At 41.4% G+C, this 23,036-nt stretch overlaps 4 pseudogenes; all 4 read right to left on the reverse strand.

Annotated features, from left to right (window-relative positions):
• Nucleotides 1-7,255: 7,255 nt before the first annotated feature.
• On the reverse strand, nt 7,256-8,032 carry LOC137235026 (nuclear pore complex protein Nup205-like; annotated as a pseudogene).
• Nucleotides 8,033-8,038: 6 nt separating this feature from the next.
• LOC137235027 (nuclear pore complex protein Nup205-like) lies at nt 8,039-9,041 on the reverse strand (annotated as a pseudogene).
• Nucleotides 9,042-9,067: 26 nt separating this feature from the next.
• On the reverse strand, nt 9,068-9,931 carry LOC137235028 (nuclear pore complex protein Nup205-like; annotated as a pseudogene).
• Nucleotides 9,932-10,002: 71 nt separating this feature from the next.
• LOC137235029 (probable elongation factor 1-beta) lies at nt 10,003-15,730 on the reverse strand (annotated as a pseudogene).
• Between the last annotated feature and the right edge of the window lie 7,306 nt (nt 15,731-23,036).

Below are 23,036 nucleotides of genomic sequence, written 5' to 3' on the forward strand. Positions count from 1 at the left end.
TCCATTCGTTGATACATTTGGGCTTCTTCGAGTTGGTGGGCGTTTGCAAAACTCATCATTAAATTTTGAAGCAAAACACCCAATTTTGATGCCAAAGAATCACCCAGTAACAAACGCAATGATCGAATATTTGCACCAAAAATATCTACATGCAGGCCCTCAAAGCGTATTAGCTTCGATTCGACAGCAGTATTGGCCAATTGGCGGTCGAAAGGCTGTGTCCAGCGTCATAAACAAATGCATTCGCTGTTTCCGTTTGAAACCCAAGATCTATGAGAATATTATGGGCAACCTACCATCCGACCGACTGCAAGCAAACCGAACACTTTTCACAACTGGCGTCGACTATTGTGGGCCATTCTATTACAAATCGGAAGTTCGCACAAGGGCACCGATAAAATGCATTTTCATTTGTTTTAGCAAGAAGGCTTGCCACTTAGAGCTTGTTCCAGATCTTACCACGTCATCATTTCTGGCATCCCTCAAACGCTTCATTTGCACAAGAGGCAAACCACACACCATTTGGTCAGATAATGCAACGAACTTTGTTGGTGCCAAAAACGAGCTGCAAGAATTAAGACAACTGTTTTCAAGCAACTCACATAAGACAGAAATAATGAATCAATGCATCTCAGAAGGCATCGCTTGGAAATTTATTCCAGCTCGATCTCCGTATTTCGGCGGACTATGGGAGGCTGCAGTTAAGTCAGCGAAATTCCACTTTCTACGTACCGTTGGTTTATCAATTTTAACATTTGAAGAGCTCCGAACCCTTGTGTGTGAAATCGGAGCGATAATTAATTCTCGTCCACTTTGTCCCATTTCAAAAAATCCAGAAGATTTGAACGTGCTCACGCCAGCTCATTTCCTCATAGGCGCTCCATTTACGAACCTAATTGAACCAGACGTTACCGGTGTTGAAATCAGTCATTTAAACCGATGGCAGCGCATATGCCATATGCAACAGGTATTTTGGAAAAAATGGAGTACCTCATACCTGTCACTGTTGCAGGAGAGGGTCAAGTGGCAAAGGTCAAAAGGAGGCATTCAGGCTGGAAACATGGTAATTTTAAAAGACGAAAACCTTCCATCCATGAAATGGCGACTAGGGCGTGTGGAAAATCTGATTCGCGGCGCTGATGGTGTGGTTCGTGTTATAACGATCAAAACTTCCAATGGACTAGTTAAGCGAGGAGTAAGAAAAGTTGCTGTGCTTCCGATTGAGACTGAAGCAGTTGAAAGCCTAAACCTGCCAACGGGGGGAGGATGTTCCGAGCAGTCCCGATATTCGAAGCAGCACTAATTTCTTATTTCGTTTACATCACTAAATGGGATGATAATATGCATACCTAACGGTTATTCCCTCAGCACAACACATAATATATTTTAAACCTTTTCTAATATGTATAACTGTTACTCTTAACACAATGCATTAAATATTTGTTGTAACATTTATTCATTTTCATTCCTGCTATGAGATCAAATTCATAGCTAAGACAAAATATTGTAAAACTTTGGACGTCACTTCTGCTGTGATCACGAAACAATAAAGTGCTCTACATTATACTTGTTTTATTTTATTTCAAAACAGGTGGTGCAAAACAGCACCTCCTCGAAACAATTAATAAATGTCAAGAGTAAAATTGAATGCATAGGATAAAGAATAAAAATTTTACCAATTTTTATTGTTATATCGGCCTACTGATTTGTAAGAGGTTCGAATCGAGCGCAAGGCCTAACAATGATTATTTTATTATTATGATAAATTTTTTCTTAATTGAAAGAATTATTAAATTAGAATAGAAGAAAGAAAAAATTTAGACAACTGCCGAAGCTCGTTGTATAGATCCATTTCGGGAACTGCTAAATTCCTTCATCGGCAACGTTTAGGCGCCGCTGCTATAACCATTCAGCCATCACAGCGGTTTTTTGTTTGTCGTCATTATTCCTACTTCTATTCTTGTTCTTGCCAATTGATTTTCACAAACACTGCGACATCTGTTGCAGAATGAATGTGAAAATAGGACTTGTTTGATGGCAATGCTGCCATAGTGTCATATTTTATTGACACTTTTCCCTGTGCTCTGGGATGTATTAACAATTTTTGTTGTTATATCGGCCTACTGATTTGTAAGATCGCGGGTTCGAATCGAGCTCAAGGCCTAACAATAATTATTTTATTAAATTAGAATAGAAGAAAGAAAAAATTTAGACAACTGCCAAAGCTCGTTGTATAGATCCATTTCGGGAACTGCTAAATTCCTTCATCGGCAATGTTTAGGCGCCGCTGCTATAACCATTCAGTCATCACAGCGGTTTTTTGTTTGTCTTCATTATTCATACTTCTATTCTGGTTCTTGCCAATTGATATTCACAACACTGCGACATCTGTTGCAGAATGAATGTGAAAATTGGACTTGTTTGATCGCAATTCTGCCATAGTGTCATATTTTATTGACACTTTTTCTCCGTGCTCTGAGATGTATTAACAATTTTTGTCGTTATATCGGCCTACTGATTTGTAAGATCGCGGGTTCGAATCGAGCTCAAGGCCTAACAATAATTATTTTATCATTATTATTGCTATGATAAATTTTTTCTTAATTGAAAAACTTATTAAATTAGAATAGAAGAAGGAAAAAATTTAGACAGCTGCCAAAGCTCGTTGTATAGATCCATTTCGGAACTGCTAAATTCCTTCATCGGCAACGTTTAGGCGCCGCTGCTATAACCATGCAGCCATCACATCGGTTTTTTGTTTGTCTTCATTATTCCTACTTCTATTCTGGTTCTTGCCAATTGATATTCACAACACTGCGACATCTGTTGCAGAATGAATGTGAAAATTGGACTTGTTTGATTGCAATGCTGCCATAGTGTCATATTTTATTGACACTTTCTCCGTGCTCTGAGATGTATTAACAATTTTTGTCGTTATATCGGCCTACTGATTTGTAAGATCGCGGGTTCGAATCGAGCTCAAGGCCTAACAATAATTATTTTATCATTATTATTGTTATGATAAATTTTTTCTTAATTGAAAAAATTATTAAATTAGAATAGAAGAAAGAAAAAATTTAGACAGCTGCCAAAGCTCGTTGTATAGATCCATTTCGGAACTGCTAAATTCCTTCATCGGCAACGTTTAGGCGCCGCTGCTATAACCATTCAGTCATCACAGCGGTTTTTTGTTTGTCTTCATTATTCATACTTCTATTCTGGTTCTTGCCAATTGATATTCACAACACTGCGACATCTGTTACAGAATGAATGTGAAAATTGGACTTGTTTGAGGCAATGCTGCCATAGTGTCATATTTTATTGACACTTTTTCCCCTTGCTCTGAAATGTATGTAAGCCGGGTGAGGAGGCACTGTGACAGCACGCATATACCAACACATATGGCACCGCAAACGTAAAACACTCAAGGCGAATAAAGAGCGCGCAGCCTGAGTAAAGTAGCTCGGAGAAAAAACTAATAGCGAGCGGACAGGCAGTCGCAATCAGCCGTCGACCAAAGCAGCCATCATTACTATAGTTATTCGCTGTACCAACCTACTTTAATTGTAATCCACTTTAATTGTACTTATTTTTGAATACTCAACTTGGAATTGAATAATAAACGTTATTAATTGCATATCTTTACATTTGGGGGCTCAACCTGCCGAACCTTAATACAAATTGAATCAAGCTTATGTAAGTTGCAGCCGAATTGAAGAACAATAGGCAAGCCGTGCAATAAAGTGAAGTTGGCAAAACAGTACTTCTACAGTTGCAGTTCAGTCGCAAAAAAAAGGGTCGTTGATCGGTCAAAAAAAAAAATTCCGTTCAACGCATATGACTCGTGCTAGTCGCCAAAGCGCAGGCGATTCAAAAAACACCGCCAAAGTCAAAAAGCAGACAAAGCAGGCAGCGAGGTGGAGAGAATACGCTCAGGCAGCTTCTAAGAAAGTCATGGCCGAAGCAGAGCAGCAGTGTTTAGGCCACAGGCCTAAATATATCTCCCTTCCCTCGTAACATAATTTTCCTAGTTATTTTCCTTCGTTTACTATCACCCACATATGCTTGTGATCACTAATACACACAGGCACGTGTGAGTGGTAGTACGCATGTATCTTAGATTTTTACCGCTGTGAGCCCGCGGTATAGCAACTTTGTTGCCGGGAAACCCAACGAAGGAGCTGTATCGCGGGTTCATCGGCTCATGTCGCAAAGAGGATCGTCCTCTTTAAATCCAGCAGCCAGCAAAGGTACACGTAATCACACGTTCACGTAAGTGCAAATTTTCATAATTATTATTACATATATATCATTTTACACAACATTTGTTAAACCATTTCTTAACACTTGTTGTATTTATATAAATAAAAGCACACTGTGAATTCCTTTTTACTAATACGAAACCCTTTTGGTGTTTTTATTTTCTTCCTCTTTTTTCGCCTTAACTAATGAAAACTTGAGCTGGCGGATTCCAGACTAGTTTCTCTCGATGGAGGTTAGGATGGAAAGGCAGTGATTAATATTAAAATTTCAATAGACTTTATTTCATAAAATACGTAGTGGAAATTAACAGAGAGAGAGTTTAAAGGAGCAAGCATGCAATTGCTACAATGTTACCTTTAATATATTCAGGAACTCTACTTTCTGGCGGTGTGACGTTTGATGTCGCTTAAACTTGCGGCTTCAAGACGTTCGAGCGTGCGTAAACTGCTGCGGTTTTAATCCAAGTGAAAGAGTTTCCTTTCCACGCATTCCGTTTACCCCCAAAACTAACAGGCCTTTGGCGGGGTAACTTAACGAACCATCACTTTTTCTTTTAGTATAAGTGCTAACGGCCGTAACAAATAAGCGGTTTTGTATTAGATTGCATTAGGGTGGCCGACCCTTAATTTTCCCTTGGGGTTAGCCTGCTGGCCTAAACATGCCGGCCCCCTTGCGGTACGCAACCTCGTCTTGTCCTGCTGCTAGAGTAGACAATATCTAGAGGAAGAAAGATAAGAGATTTGGGGATGGAAAAACTGTACGCATGAGTTCAACAGTACAAAATATTCATTATTACAAAATTCATAATTTAAATTCAAATTCGAAATTAATTCCTTTTTGTTGGATATTTATGTCTATCTACGACATTTTAGGCGCGGGATACTCCAGAGAGCACAAATCCGAAGATTGTGCTTTGCGCCAAGAGTGGACCGAATGACGCTGGCAGCACTTGGTCGAGCATGATATCGGCATATACGTCTGCCCCGAGAATGAGGTGAACTGGCGACGCGACGTAAAATTTTGGATCGGCGAGACATATGTGTGTGTACACCGTCGCGATGGCTGGATCCAGGCTGAGACTAGGCGCCACTCGGTGGAAATGTGGTGTGACGACGGCATGGGTCGCAATGCGTTTGTTATCGCCGTGCTTCCCCGCAGACACACCACACAGCCTGTCTGGCTACCCACTCGGTTTTCGTCCAGTCGCAGATCCCGGACCAAGTCGGCCGATATAACAGTTGACGGCGAACAAACGTCGATTAGTGCTCGAACCAGGTGAAGTCGTCCTCCAGCTTCAATTTTCACGATAGCAGTCGGCGGAATCGATATCATGGGCCGCACTGCCGGTCCGGCGACGGGGTCCAGCCCTGTACGTCCACTGCGGAACGTTTGCGGCGTCCTTAGCTGGAGAGTGGCAATGACTCCTCGAGAATCGGCGGCGGTCGACGTAGAGCGAAGCAGTTTAGTCGTGATGGCTTCGTGACGGCCATTTGTGTTGTTGTTGGCCAGCTGGGGGCGTTTTCGTTGTCGGCGACGACGGTGAGGAGTTCTGTTCGACTGTTGGCGCTCATGTTGTAGCAGGGGTCGGAAGAGCCGTGGTTCCGATCCCCCTGATAGTCGGAAGGGCAGTGGTTCCGGTCTATCGGAGTGTCGGAAGGGCAGTAGTTCTGATCTCCCTCCCTCTCCGTGGTTTCTCGTCCCATTTCCTCCGCCTCAATATCGGAGGCGTATAGTGATAACGCCCCTTCGAGGTTATCGCGTTCTTCCTCCTCTACCTGTACGCTCCACGGCTTGTACGGCTCACGTGAGGCTTTGGTTTGCTTATCCACGTGAAGGGTGGTGTGGTGTTTCTCGCCACATCGTCGACATCTCCCGTTGCTTGTGCAACCAGCCGTGCGATGCGCCATGGAGAGGCAATTGCCACAATAATTGCTCAGAAGAGCTTCGCGCATCCGTTCCTCAGGCGTCTTTGAACGGTAGACTGGGCATAAACGGATCGGATGCCTAGCCGAACGCAAATGGCATGGGACCTTGAAATAGCTGGCCTTTTTTTCATATGCCTTGCGCAATTGGCCGTAGCGGGTCATGATGCCTGCAATTAGACTCATTAAGTCATATTATATACGTGTCTGTATTGATTATTTTTCAAAAAAAATATCTGGTTGTGGCTGAGTGACGAGATTACCTCAAAATTTTGAATTATAAAATTTTTCGGAACCAGGTATACAAATTAATTCAGGTATACAAAATTTAGAAACAGATATACAAATTTAGGTATACAAAATTATGTATACAAAATTTAGAAACAGGTATACAAATTTAGGTATACAAAATTTAGAAAAAAAGTATATAAATTTAGCTATACAAAATTAGGTATACAAAATCTAGAAACAAAGTTCCAGATTTGGGGTTATCTTTGTGTCCCCTAATGTATTTTAACTTGCAGTAACTTGCTATAAATTGTGGTGATGTTTACTATAAACCACCCTGGGCTTCCACCAACAAGGTGCAAAACTTTGCTGGATTATTGTGTGGACATTCCTACAAAAAATTTGGTCACAAAACTTACCCACGCTCATACAAATGTGAATATGAATATAACCTATGACTCTAAAATGACTAGTCAAATGACGTGGATTGACGCGAGCGTTTTGCAGGGTTATTACACTGGTGGCTAGATCGGTTATTGCCCCTCCCTTGTATGTGACAATACTACTCTTTCTCCTCATACGTTCGTAAAAGATTCGGTATACTTTTGTAATTGGTATTTCATTGAATAGCAACGTCTTATTTGCTATTAAAGACCTACCAGAGTATTTGGTACATTTAGCTTTTTGGCCTAAAATGGTGCAGGTGAGTCAAGTGCTCATTAATTGCGGCCATAGGTGTAGGCATCACTGCTTGTTGTTTAGTTATTAAAGGCATTTCCTGAATGAGAAATGTCATTGTGAAAAAATCCACGCGGTTGTACGGTGGCATAGCAGCGGTAAGGTTAGTAAATTGATTGTAATTTCTTATTACCATCAATTAAATTATCCTTCCCTTTTAATTTCAGGTTATCCTCAGAAGACATGTAATCATTGGCCACGATTCGTAAATATTCATCTAATTGCTCCAAGTTCTCGATAATATTCGCCAAATATCCGCGGTATGCCAACTATTGCATGGCACTGAGAATGGTATTAAATTCCAACATGGATACGACCCATGACATTGCAAGCATTTTACATACATACATCAACGCAATCCCGGCTCATTATTTCAATTAATTTGTCTCCCAATGAAGAAAGCAGTCCAGTTACCACCTGCATAAGTTGACCCTATAAATGTATGTTTTCAATCGGGACACAAATGTAAGTTTGCCATTGCGTGTTGTATTTGTATTGTCAATTAAATATTCCAAGGCAGGCCAACATTGCCTCATACAAGTTGATTCTAACCTTTTTTTTGAGAGTTGCTTATAACAACCCATGCCAATAGTCGTTTTAAGTTCAAGATGTTTGAGCCTGAGCGAACAATATTCTCAAAGTGGTATGTTGCATTGTTCCAATTCCTGAACATCCTGGTTTTCGGGAAAACCACTGCCTTAAACAACGATAGTTACACAAATTACTTCCGATGCTAAAAGGGTTACCTCAAAAGCGGGTTGCTTTGATATTGATTTGTAGAGAAGTTTCAGTAGCATTTCAAATAGAAGCTCCTGTTTTATGTCATATGACAAAGTTGTTTACGAATCATAAATAAACAAAATTTCAGAGATTTGTTGAATTTACCTTTATGTGTAATGGAAACTCGCTAATTCTAGCTCTATTGCCGTACATCCCAGCAAATAATTTGTGTGGTACGGAATGTTCGAATGCTTTGCATGCTTAAATGGAAGCGCCCGAAGAGGTCAGTATATAAAATCATTCGAGGGACGCAAATATCGCAAAATTCCTTTTGATGTGCGGCCAGAAGAACACAGTAAAATACCGAAGCAAACACGTTCGTTGAATTATTGTTCCAATTCAACATCATATGTATTTGACGTTTTCTTTATCTACAAGTGATTTTCCAACAACATAAGTAAGAACTTAAGCCAGTGATTAGTTGAATCGGATATGTTTAGTTTTCGTTTTTCTATAGCATTGTTTGGAGAGTCACATCCAAAAACGTGAAGCCCAATATTTGGCTGATGCTGTGTTATACAATTCCGTAGTAGCTCTATTTTTGATGCTTTCATTTCTGAATATATCTTCGTAAAATACTTAAATCGTTCGCCTTTTCGTACAAAGTGGACGATGTTGGGCTTACCTCTATATCTAAGCTGTCTACAAAACCTTATCAGATCTCATCCTACATATGGCTATTTGAAATAGAGACACCCAGTATTTGGGTAGAGATGTTCGGTGCATTAGACACCATATGGAGTATATTTACAGCAGCTTAAGAATAATTCGGTAAAGAGCTGCAAAAAATTACAAATTGCGTAATACTCAGCAGATGATCGGGACTCTGGCTGCGTGGATGAATATCCAAAGGATTTTTATTCAAACCAACCAATATGTTTGGACAATTTGCAGTCAGATTAAGTCTAGAAACAACCTTTGTTTTTTTGACCTTCTTCGATTATCAAAAGGCAAAAAAAACAATGAGATTTCCTTTCGCATCTGCAACAGTATATGGTGTCCCAACGCTAGGTTTTGGTTCATAAATCCTTACTAAATAATTAATTATCCTCGAAGCATTTTTAAGCCGATTTCCCATTTCTCCGTCTGATTTCTGTTTGAGGATTGCATGCACAGTGGGATCCCTGAGGCGGAAAAGTTGGCATAATTTGAGCTGATGCCATCATGTTCCATAGGACTGTTGCTATTTCTTTAGATTTGCCCAGCGCGGACAGTGTTTCCAAAATATGTCCTTCCGCCACAAATGGCACTGGGCAACTCAACGCTGCCCAATTCGGGTTTCCACAAATTGCTATACGTGATAATTCATCATAATTAGCCACACATCTTGTCACTTCGAGTACTGTTTGTAGGGCTTCTATTTCTTGAGGATTAATACCGCGGTTTAATGGCTTTTGTAAGATGTGTCACTACCAACACAATGTTCCTGTCGCAAATTCGAATAGTATTGAATTATGGATCCAAAGAAATGTTCCCAAGATAAAGTAGTGATGCCAGTCAGCCCAGAGGCTTGTTTCAAAAGATTGAGAGTATTCCGCGCAGACCTCTCACAACTTGTCAAACCAGCTCTCATTTTTAATAGGCAATATCTAGAATCTCATTTAAAAGTTATGTTCTGTGTTATGTGGTGGTTCCAAGCCCTCTTTTGAAAATCCCATAACCGTTCGAGCGGTTTCATCCGCCTTTCCCCTTAATTCTGTTATGCATAAACTCAGTGAAGTCAGCAATTAGCATATGGATACGACGGTAGAAAACTCATGCCGACATAATGTTTTCTCTCCTAACATTAAACAGATATAATTATAGTTTAGAAAAGCGAAAAACAAATGACATGTGCTGGTTGGTAACCAATGAAAAAACACAAAACTATTGAAATAAAAATCCAATACTCTATTGCTTATACCTGCGTCAATTAGTAGCCCATCATATGATATAATTTTAGACGAAGAATTCGGTACTGGCTGGGATGAATGTTGCAAACCAGTCAAGGCCAAACAAAAGGCAAGCTATAAGAATTGTAATTAGAACAGCTGCCATTCGCAGCGCCGCGAGCTTTAAGAAGTCTCCTAGCTTAGGTATTATTGAAGGTAGCAATGTCGACGGATTGAACAAGTTCTTGAATTTTACCTGAATGGTTTCAGTCAACAACTCAATTGAAACTTTCTCATCCTCCATAACCAACTGCCACCAACTTGGAGGCACCCCCTCCATCTCAAAAACTGCGTACCAGTTTTTCCATTTCCTTTATTTCGGTCTCATCATCCCATGGCTTAATATCCAACAGCACTGACGACTTAGCGATTAGCGCGGGTTTTTTAGATTTTTTTCGCAGAATATGGCGCAACACGTTCCTCACGAATACGTGCTGCTTCTGCATCCTCTTCATCATCGTCAGAACCGAAGAGATCCACATCGACGTCGTCATCCGCAGCAGCAGGAGCCGCAACTGCAGGTTTACCACCGGCAGCCTGTGATAATGGGGAACCGACCCCGGCAGCACTTTCACAGGCCTGATAGGAAGCAATATGACGGTACCAACGATGTACACGTGGGAAGTTACCAGTTGGCTCCTTGCCTAAAGCATCGAATACTGATAAATCAGCTTTGCTGGGCGTGTAGCCGCTAATGTAACTGTTGTCCGTAAGGAATTTGTCCAACTCCTTTAGACCTTGCGGGGTTTTTAAATCACCGCAAGCCCTATTTTTTATAAAACCAGCTCTCCTACTCCAATGCAAAAAAGCAGCAAGCAGCAAGCAGTGCTGCGAGCCGTAAGAAGTTCTATTCGCCTTTGTCTCGCACTTCCTGGTGAGTTAACTGATGTATGTACATGGTAACAATGAACATTTTCTAATTTTCAAACGCGCTAAAATTTCTGTGAGGGCGAAATTACAAAGTTATCGTTGCTAAACGTAATACATGTGGTACATGAAATACGGTGGTGTGTTGCAACAAACAACAATATACACCATGGTAATGCGAGCAAAGCGAATGTAACTATTTGATCGATGATACGTACCCCAGTCTAGTAACTGCAGGCAATTACAAGCCAACTTTCTATAAACTCACGCAAGTCATTTTCTGTCAAAACTGTCTCATGCACATACAACTTGTATGAGAACAACCCAAATAGAATTTGCTGCGGAAAAACCGAAATCGATTTCCAATTTTTGTTCTGCGTGACATTTAGATGCCTGCTTATTTGGGTTCGGGCAAAAAACGCCGGTTGTTTGCGTACGCAAAAAAGGAAAAACGCAGTGCGGTTTTATTACGTTGGCTTGTTAGGAAACGAGTTTTTTTTTTGTTTTTTTTTTTTTTTTAATAGGTAAATTTATGTTGTGGGATTTCGTGAGGTGGAATACTATCGGCAAAGGTTTTAATTGGATGCAGCAGATTCTTCTGCCTCATCACGATTGTCTGGTAAGATGATGAGCTTTACCGAGGGTCGGGTTATCTGGGCTTTCATCGTCATGATATCGACCACTCTGACGCGATCGTCAGGTCCTGGGTGTAATTTGACCACCCGTCCGAGTCTCCATTTGTTTGGAGACAAATTATCCTCCTTGATTACGACAAGGTCCCCGATTTTTAGGTTCGTTTTGGGAGATCTCCATTTATTTCTCTTCTGCAGTTCAGAGAGGTATTCCGATTTCCACCTCTTGCAGAAGGAGTGATGTAGGGATTTTAACTTTTGCCATCGATTTATGATTGAGGCAGAGTTTTCGCTGGCGTCAGGTTCTGGTGGAGATAAGAGATGTCCTCCTACCAGAAAGTGACCTGGGGTTAGTGGCTCCAGGTCTGATGCATTGTTTGACGCAGGGCTCAATGGTCTGGAGTTGAGGCAGGCTGCGATCCTGCATAGCAAAGTCGCAAGCTCCTCAAAGGTGAATTTGCCGCAAAATCAACTCCTGTGTTTGTGAATGCCCGTGAGTACGTAGTTCTCTCCTTGGGTAAAATTCCCATTAGCTGGGTTCGAACACGTTTTCGGTAAATCGTGCATTCCTTGCAATTGTGGATTGTCGTTTTTATCATGTTCTTGACCCGTGGTATCCAATAATGCGTACGGATGAGGCGTAGCATAAGTTGGTTTTCCCCATGGAGTGAGATCCTATGGGTAAACTTTACAATAAGACGCGACAACTGGCAATTATACGGCAAAATGACTGGATGTCGCTCGTTGTACGGGATATCTTCGGAAGCTTCGAGGCGGCCGCCTGCCCTCATAACCCCCCTTTCATCTAAGAATGGGTTCAGTGGTAGTACCTCGCTCTTTGCTCCTATAAGTTTTTTAGATTTTAGAGCTGAATACTCCTCCCCATAATGCCTCCTTTGGTAAATAACAATCAGACGTTGGGTCGTTGCTTTTATTTCGCTCGACGAAATTGCGCAAGAATTCGCCTGAACTGAGGCTCTTGTTTTTGGGTTAGTTCTTTGAAAGAATCTCCAGACGTAGGATAGTACTTTCTAAGCTCTCGAGAGGTCAGAAAATCTTGTTGGGATATCAGAGTCTGTGTCTACTATTGACGAGTGTACCTTGACCCGCTTTTCTTCTGACGTGGTGGTATATTCTGTTTCTTGGGTAGGCCAATTTGAGCTATCTTCATGAAGCCAAGAAGGGCCCTCCCACCACAGGGCTTTGTTGATAAGATCTTCAGCGGGTATACCTCTACTTGCGAGATCTGCCGGGTTTGATGCCGAGCCGACATGAAGCCAGTTTTCTTTCCCTACTTTGTCAATTATTTTTGTCACCCTATGGGCAATGAAAGTGGACCACGAGCATGGGGGCTTGCGAATCCATGCAAGGACGATTGTCGAATCCGTCCATAGATAGGTTGTAGGGTTGTTAAAATTAAGATTTTTCGCGACTGACTGTACTATTTCTGCTAGCAGGACCGCACCACATAGTTCAAGGCGGGGCATAGATATAGTCTTCACCGGGGCTACACAGGTTTTTGCGTAGAACAGATTTACGAAAACATGATTATCAACTTGTACCCTCAGGTATATTGCGGCTGCGTATGCTTTCTCGGAAGCATCGCAGAAGCCATGTAGTTCGCTGCTCGCTACCGGGGAAAACTGTACCCAACGTGGTATACGAATGCTTTCAATATGTATGTAGCTTTCTAAAAAATCATGCCATCTATCTAATATCGCGGGAGACACGACTTCGTCCCAGCCCGTGCCTTCCAGCCAAATAACTTGCATAATGATTTTCGAGGTAATAATAAATGGCCCTAGCCAACCTAGTGGATCAAATAATTTTGCTTTAGCAGATAATATTGTTCTCTTTGTGAACACGACTTGGTTATCGATGGGTTTCGCAGAAAAATAGAAATAGTCAGAGTGGGCATTCCACCTGATCCCTAACGCTTTAACCATGCTAGCATCTTCAAAATTTAAAAAGTTTTCGTTTAATAAATGCGATCTTGGAATACCTTCCAGTAGTTGGTCGCAATTGGAAGTCCAATTCCTGAGGGAGAAGCCGGCTGATTGTAATGCCGCTTGGATTTCGTCCCTTGCCTTCGTGGCGGTGGCAATTGTGTGTCCGCCCGCTAAAACGTCGTCGACATACATAAAATGTCGTAGGACGTCCAATGCGATGGGATAGGTTTCCTCTACGTCCTCTGCTAATTGAAGAAGGGTCCTTATGTTCAGGTAGGGCGAGCAGTTTACTCCGAAGGTCACCGTCTTCAATTCGTATATGCCGATGGTTTCGCTGGTGGATGACCTGAAGACGATGCGTTGATACCTGGTGTCCCTGGGCTCTAGCAATATCTGCCGGTACATCTTTTCGATGTCACTGTTGAATACGTATCGGAACAATCTCCAACGGAGTATGAGAATTGTTAGATCACTCTGAAGGACTGGGCCTGAATGAAGGACATCATTTAAACTTATTCCATTAGCAGTGGGACAGGAGGCGTTAAAAACAACTCTCACTTTAGTGGTGGTGCTTTCTTCCTTAATTACTGCGTGATGGGGTAAAAAATAGGTATCGCATGTATCTGCCGGAACATGCTCTTCTACCCGTTCCATATGAGCTAACGTTTCGTACTCGTTTCCCAGCGCTACTCCCGTACGTCATTTGCATTGATTGGCCCTCAAATATATAATTTTAACAAAGCGTAACGTTTAAAATGGTAGATTGTGCATAAGTTTCTTAAAAGTACGTGGTGATAAAAATTTACACATAAGGGGACATATTATAATGTATACCTGGAAATAAAAGAGAAAAAATTAATTAATGAAAAGGAGATTACAACTTCTAGCCTCCATACTCACCGCGTGTTTTATATCAATGACTTTTTTCCATTCAGGAAATGGCAAAGCGTAGCAGATGTCAAAATCTCTACATTTAATGTCTGACTGTCATTCATTTGGTCGAGATTTAAAATACCCTATTCCACGAATCTCAACATTATCGACAATACACGTCAAAAATAATGTTGAATGGTGGAGTGTAACTTTGTAAAACCTTTTCAGCCAGGTTTCGAACCGTTCCGTGTGGTGGCAGGCCACTTGTTGTGAAAACAAAGTTCACCATAAATCAAAAATAAATTTTAGGACTACTTCGGCGACATCTACCGACAAAATAAATTATGAAATGCACTAAAGGCACTAAAGCACCAGCCACATCAAATGGATGCGTGCTAGATCCGTTTTTTCTTCGTTTCTTTGCGCGTATAAGTATTCACTTATGGCCTTTAATTTTTTATTTCAATAAAATGTTTTTTTTTCTTGCGAAAATATATTAGAGATACTTTTTTTGTTTACGCCACCCAAACAACATTCCGCCAACCTCAATTTGGGCATGATCAATGATACCAATATTCTTTCAGATCATGACCCGCTACCAAACGTTATTGGCCAAGTCAGAGGGAGGCGCAAAGCGTTTCGACGTTGCTTGCCAGCTCTGCGGCAGGGATCATAGCCTTAGGATCTGTGCCGAATACCGTAAAAAATCCCCAGAAGAGAGGTTGCGGGCAGTACTTCTGCATAAGTACTGTCCAAACTGTCTGTTGCCCTTTCACCGCGTGGACAAAGGTAACCGCAAGTATAGCTGCAAGAGGTGCCAAGAGAGGCACCACACCACGCTTCATTTAGATGAGCGTCGACCGGTATGCGACGAGACGACCACAAACGGCGAAGACAGCACGTCCGACGACGCGTTGTCAATCAACCTCTCGGGGCCGGCTAAAGCCTGGTCTCAGCAGGTGGAGGAAGAGGAAAAGGAGGAAGATAGAGCGAAAATGGAGGAAGAGCACGCAAAAACAGAACTGAGACCGTCAACGAGCAGGAACGGGATGCGCAGTTTCCGACCGCTATTGCAGCACGAACGAAGGGCGGAGTAAGTAAATAAAGCTCGAAACCATCAAAATAATTGGCGGCGCCGTGACGTCGGGCTCCAACGAGGCCCCACCAAGCCATCCAAACGCGAGAGACAGCAGCGGTAAAAAAAATCGACCCCATACTCTCTTGAAGCCCAAAGTACAAGGACGCTAACGCGCGACACGCCGGAAGGCTTCCGGACAGGGCGGCTGCTCCAGGCTACACCATCGCCTATCATGCGGCCTTTCGTGCACATTGCGCCGACGGCCATCGTACGAAACGAATCGCGTGGGCATTTACACCTGGTTCGGGCCATTATTGATACCTGCGCCACCAGCACGATCGTCGATGCGGAGCTGGTACGCGACTTACAATTGGAGCGCCAAGGACATGGACAATGCACCCTCATACTGCGCGGCAAACTCGGAGCGTCGACGCGCATAACAACCCAAGCAGCCGTCGTCGAAAGCCATTACCGCTTGAGTCCACCGTCCAATGTGGACCCCAAGATTGCCGCGCCCTTTGAATTCATGCGGCTGGCGGATCCACAATTCTACCGCTCATCACCGATACGGCTTACACTCGGCGCTGAAATTTACGCCGAAATGATGGTGAGCGGTACACCGGCATCGACAGTTGGCGGTCTCCTAACCCAACCGACCGTGTTCGGGTTGGTGGTCTCGGGAGCCTGCCAAAAATAGATATCCGAATTTCACGCCTCACACATGGGCCATCTTATATATATTTAAGTAAATATGCACGGAATTTAAAACCACGTATGTATATCTAATAACTTCTTTTCTTTTTCCACAGGAGAGCGAAACGTGAGGTCAACCATCTGGCGTGCAGTGCTTGCAGTCCGCATTTGCACTGCCTTATTTCGATACAGCGCCTTACTGGACGTGCGATCACGTGGCATCCCTTTTTTTTAATTTTTTCTTGTTGCTTACGGCAAGGGGGCCGGTATGTTTATATAAATATATCTCCCCTCCCTCGTAAGATAATTTTCTTAGTTATTTTCCTTCGTTTACTACCACCCACATATGCTTGTGGTCACTAATATACACAGGCATGTGTGAGTGGTAGTACGCATGTATCTTAGATTTTTACCGCTGTGAGCCCGCGGTATAGCAACTTTGTTACCGGGAAACCCAACGAAGGAGCTGTATCGCGGGTTCATCGGCTCATGTCGCAAAGAGGATCGTCCTCTTTAAATCCAGCAGCCAGCAAAGGTACATGTAATCACACGTTCACGTAAGTGCAAATTTTCATAATTGTTATTACATATATATCATTTTCCACAACATTTGTTAAACCATTTCTTAACAATTGTTGTATTTATATAAATAAAAGCACACTGTGAATTCCTTTTTACTAATACGAAACCCTTTTGGTGTTTTTATTTTCTTCCTTTTTTTCGCCTTAACTAATATTTAACAAATACGTGGGTGCGCGCCGTTGCCACCACGCATTTGTCCAAGCAGAAAGTAGTAAAAGAAACAGCGGCAATGGCAGAACAAAACAAAACAGTGGAATGTAAGAATAATGAATTGCTACAACAATTGGTGCAATTGCTTACATTGAAAATCCAAGCAGACGAAACAAAGCAGGCCGAAAACAAAATTACGGCAGAAAGTTTTGGCAAAATTATACACGAATTTGATGGAGGAAATATGCCAGTGAAACACTGGCTTACTAACTTTGAATTAAACGCAGCTGCATACGGTTTGAACAATGTACAGAAGTACGTGCAAGCAAGGGCGAAAATGACGAAAAATGCGAAAATCTTTCTTGAATCAGTAGCTGTTTACGAATATGGTGCAATGCGCACAATGTTGGAAGACGAATTTGACAACTCAAAGATGTTTAGTGCTTATGTTCACGCAGAGCTACGAGAACGGAAAAAGCAGAAGAATGAAAGTTTCCACGAATATGTGCTGCAGATGAAGAAATTGGCTACACGTAGTTGTATAGACACGCAGTAGGTGATTCGTTATATAGTTGGTGGGCTGCATTTAAAAGACGAATTTAAATACAACCTTTGCAGTTGTAAGTCATATAAGTAATTGCAAGATCAATACGAAGTTTACGAGAAAATAGTGTTGGGGGAAAAAGCAACAAAGAGCATAAAGGGCAAGTACACGTAAACAAGAAGCGTTCACACAATTCAAAAAGAAAACACATTGCTTTAACTGTGGCGCTACGGATCATACGCGGAAAAATTGCCAAGCAAAAGCAAAGTATTTTCGTTGCAATAAAATTGGGCATATGTCGAAAGACTGTCCAAATGTAGCTGCCGCTGTAAACCTGGTCCATAATTCGATACGCTGTAAAAACATAAAGATTAACAACGTCGATGTAAGCGGGTTAGTAGACACGGGCGCATATATAACTATTATGAAAAAAAGTACATTCGACAAAGTTGGTGGAGGTGTGCTGCAAACATATATGCAACAGCTTCGCGGCCTCGGTACTAAATCTACAAAACCAATTGGGTGTTTCGTTGCTGAAGTTGGTGTTGACGACTTACTGACGCAGCAAAAATTCATTATAGTATCCGAAAAAGACGTTATGTATGATGCGCTACTGGGCTACGATTTTATTTCGAAGTTCAGCTTGGCGGCGACGGCAGATGGATATAAGTTTTCTCCGCTAAACGTGGGGGAAACTTATGAGGATCTTAATCAGATAAGTATTTATAATGTAACCGACACAAATTCTCATGTTGATGTTCCTCCGCAGTACGAAGCCGAAATTCGCTCCTTGATTACCAACTACAAGCCAGTCGATTATGTTGGGGAATGTCCAGTTGTATTGAAGATCATTCCGGATGGTAACATTGTCCCGTTCAGGCACGCTCCAAGCCGCATACCATTCCACGAAGTTGAAGCAGTCAACAGGCAAATTAATGAGTGGCTTAGAGCTGGAATCATAAGACAGTCGACGCCCAACTTCGCCAGCCGCATGGTTATCGTGAAGAAAAAGGACGGTACGTGCCGCATTTGTGTGGATTTTCGAAAACTTAACTCGGCTGTACTAAAAGATTGTTTTCCGGTCCCTATAATTGAGGACGTACTCGAAAAGTTGCATAAGTCGAAATTTTTTACGGTTTTGGATTTGGAAAATAGGTTTTTCCACGTCCCCATTGAAGAGAGTAGCAAAAAATACACCGCTTTCACAACAACAAGGGGGCTTTACGAACTTAATCGGGCTCCGTTTGGCTTCTGCAACTCTCCCTCCGTTTTTGTACGTTTCGTTAACTACGTCTTCCAGAATCTAATAAATAATAACGTATTAGACTTATATATGGACGATATTATCATTCATGCAGAAACAGCTGATGATTGTCTTCGTAAAACAAAGCTGGTTTTTGCAACGGCAACAGAACACGGTTTTAAAATCAAATGGCCAAAACGCCATTTTATGCAGGCGTCTGTAAGTTTCCTGGGTCACTTTGTTAAAGATGGATGCGTGTGGCCAGGCAAAGAGAAAACGGATGCGGTTAACAAGTTTGTAATCCCAAAAAATGTTAAGGCCGTGCAGTCGTTTTTAGGCCTAACGGGGGTTTTTCGAAAGTTCATTAAGGGATACTCACACATCGCCAGGCCATTAACAAATCTACTACGTAAAGACTCTGTATTTGCTATCCGTCCAGCTGAAGTCGAAGCCGTCCAAATACTGAAAAATTGTTTGACTAAAGAGCCAGTGCTAAGGTTGTACAACAGAAATGCAAAGACCGAGGTACATATAGATGCGTCGAAGGATGGTTTCGGTGCAATACTATTGCAGTGGTATAGCGGCCAGCTATACCCAGTGTACTTCTGGAGCAAAAGGTCGACGGAGGCAGAGGCGCGACAGCACAGTTATGTTTTGGAAGCGAAGGTGGTAAACCTCGCTTCTAAAAAGTTTCGTCACTACCTGTTGGGCATTTATTTTCAGCTGGTGACTGATTGCGCGGCGTTCAAACAAACGTTAAGTAAAAAGGATGTACCCCGAGAAGTTGCTTCGTGGGTGGTTTATTTGCAAGACTTCGACTTTCGTGTAGAACACCGAGCAGGCGAAAGGTTAAAGCACATTGATTGCCTCAGTCGATACCCACAGTAGGTTATGATAGTAGCGTCGGAGTTGGCAGCTCGTATTAAAAAGCGCAGCAAGAGGATACAATGACTAGAGCAATCGCAGATCTACTTGATAGCCGACCATACGAAGCTTTTAAAATAAAAGGTGGTCTGTTATATAAAAATATTGAGGGTAACGATCTTTTGGTGGTTCCAAAGCAGATGGAAAAAGAAATTATTGTCGATGCTCATAATGTTGGTCACTTTGCGGTGCAGAAAACTATGCATGCTATACAACAAAATTATTGGATACCACACCTGGAAAAAAAAGTTACGCAGGTAATCAACAATTGTGTAAAATGTATCATTTATAATAAGAAGCTGCGTAAAAAAGAGGGTTATCTGCACGTAATTGATAAAGGTGACCAACCATTGCATACGTTGCATATTGACCATCTGGGACCAATGGACGCTACCTCAAAGCGGTATAAATATATCTTGGCAATCGTCGACGCGTTTACCAAATTTGTGTGGCTGTACCCCACAAAGACCACAGGTTGCAAAGAAGCGGTTCAGAAGCTGGAGTCATGGTCTGCGGTTTTTGGAAACCCAGCACGCATAGTTACAGGTAGAGGTGCCGCGTTCACGGCACATATGTTTTCCGAGCACGTAAAGGAGAGGGGTATTGATCACATCTGGAGCACTACCGGGGTCCCACGTGGAAACGGACAGATCAAAAGAGTTAATCGAACGGTTCTGTCGATTATTGCAAAGCTCTCGGCAGAAGAACCTGCAAAATGGTTCAAGTTAGTTCCAAAAGTACAGCAAGCTATTAATTCACATACTCATGCGTTTACAAAGCGGCCGTCAAAATGAACCACATATGCAGTGATCAGATACAACTTTTACTCGAGCAGGAGCTATATGATACATAAGACGAAGGGCGGCACAATTTGCGGCAAGAGGCAAGGAACGAAATCGAGCACGCTCAGAATCAATTCAAAAAGCAGTTTGATATCAAACGAAAGAAGGAATACGGGTACAAGATCGGCGATTTAGTAGCAGTACGACGCACGCAGTTTGTAGCCGGACGAAAGCTGGCTAGCGAATATCTTGGCCCGTACGAAATCACACAAGTTAAACGAAATGGCTGATTCAACGTTAGAAAGGCGGCAGATGTAGAGGGGCCCTGTAATACGTCCACGAGTTGCGATAATATGAAACTGTGGAAGTATACAGTCAACAACGATGAGCTTTTGTCATCTGATGCAGATGACTAATCAGGATGGCCGAATGTAAGTCGGGAGAGGAGGCACTGTGACAGCACGCATATACCAACACATATGGCAGCGCAAACGTAAAACACTCAAGGCGAATAAAGAGCGCGCAGCCTGAGTAAAGTAGCTCGGAGAAAAAACTAATAGCGAGCGGACAGGCAGTCGTAATCAGCCGTCGACCAAAGCCGCCGTCATTACTATAGTTATTCGCTGTACCAACCTACTTTAATTGTAATCCACTATAATTGTACTTATTTTTGAATACTCAACTTGGAATTGAATAATAAACGTTATTAATTGCATAACTTTACATGTATTAACAATTTTTGTTGTTATATCGGCCTACTGATTTGTAAGATCGCGGGTTCGAATCGAGCTGAAGGCCTAACAATAATTATTTTATTATTATTATTGTTATGATAAATTTTTTCTTAATTGAAAAAATTATTAAATTAGAATAGAAGAAATAAAAAACTTAGACAACTGCCAATGCTCGTTGTATAGATCCATTTCGGAAACTGCCAAATTCCTTCATCGGCAACGTTTAGGCGCCGCTGCTATAACCATTCAGCCATCACAGCGGTTTTTTGTTTGTCTTCATTATTCCTACTTCTATTCTGTCATATTTTATTGATACTTTTTCCACGTGCTCTGGGATGTATTAACAATTTTTCTTGTTATATCGGCCTACTGATTTGTAAGATCGCGGGTTCGAATCAAGCTCAAGGCCTAATAATTATTATTTTATCATTATTATTGTTATGATAATTTTTTTCTTAATTGAAAAAATTATTAAATTAGAATAGAAGAAAGAAAAAATTTAGACAACTGCCAAAGCTCGCTGTACAGATCCATTTCGGGAACTGTTAAATTCCTTCATCGGCAAAGTTTAGGCGCCGCAGCTATAACCATTCAGCCATCACAGCTGTTTTTTGTTTATCTTCATTATTCCTACTTCTATTCTGGTTCTTGCCAATTGATATTCACAACACTGCGATATCTGTTGCAGAATGAATGTGAAAATTGGACTTGTTTGATGGCAATGCTGCCATACAGTCATATTTTATTGACAATTTTTCCCCGTGCTCTGGGATGTATTAACAATTTTTGTTGTGTTATCGGCCTACTGATTTGTAAGATCGCGGGTTCGAATCGAGCTCAAGGCCTAACAATAATTATTTTACCATTATTATTGTTATGATAAATTTTTTCTTAATTGAAAAAATTATTAAATTAGAATAGAAAAAGAAAAAATTTAGACAACTGCCAAATCTCGTTGTATAGATCAATTTCGGGAATTGCCGCTGCTATAACCATTCAGCCATCACAGCGGTGTTTTGTTTGTCTTTATTATTCGTACTTCTATTCTGGTTCTTGCCAATAGATATTCACAACACGGCGACATCTGTTGCAGAATGAATGTGAAAATTGGACTTGTTTGATGGCAATGCTACCATAGTGTCATATTTTATTGACACTTTTTCCCCGTGCTCTGGGATGTATTAACAATTTTTGTTGTTATATCGGCCTACTGATTTTTATGATCGCGGGTTCGAATCGAGCTCAAGGCCTAACAACAATTATATTATCATTATTATTGTTATGATACCTTTTTTCTTAATTGAAAAAATTAGTAAATTAGAATAGAAGAAAGAAAAAATTTAGACAACTGCCAAATCTCGTTGTATAGATCCATTTCGGGAACTGCCGCTGCTATAACCATTTAGCCATCACAGCAGTTTTTTGTTTGTCTTCATTATTCCTACTTCTATTCTGGTTGTTGCCAATAGATTTTCACAACACGGCGACATCTGTTGCAGAATGAATGTGAAAATTGGACTTGTTTGATGGCAATGCTACCATAGTGTCACATTTTATTCACACTTTTTCCCCGTGCTCTGGGATGTATTAACAATTTTTGTTGTTATATCGGCCTACCGATTTATAAGATCGCGGGTTCGAATCGAGCTCAAGGCCTAACAATAATTATTTTATCATTATTATTTTTATGATAAATTTTTCTTAATTGAAAAAATTATTAAATTAGAATAGAAGAAAGAAAAAATTTAGACAACTGCCAAAGTTCGTTGTATAGATCCATTTCAGAACTGCTAAATTCCTTCATCGGCAACATTTAGGCGCCGCTACTATAACCATTCAGCCGTTACAGCGGTTTTTTGTTTGTCTTCATTATTCCTACTTCTATTCTGGTTCTTGCCAATTGATATTCACAACACTGCGACATCTGTTGCAGAATGAATGTGAAAATTGGACTTGTTTGATGGCAATGCTGCCATAGTGTCATATTTTATTGACACTTTTTCCCCGTGCTCTGGGATGTATTAACGATTTTTTTTGTTACATCGGCCTTCTGATTTGTAAGATCGCGGGTTCGAATCGAGTTCAAGGCCTAAAAATAATTATTTTATCATTATTATTGTTAT

The sequence above is a fragment of the Eurosta solidaginis genome, chromosome X, assembly GCF_040869045.1.
Source record: "Eurosta solidaginis isolate ZX-2024a chromosome X, ASM4086904v1, whole genome shotgun sequence".
Lineage (NCBI taxonomy): Eukaryota > Metazoa > Arthropoda > Insecta > Diptera > Tephritidae > Eurosta > Eurosta solidaginis.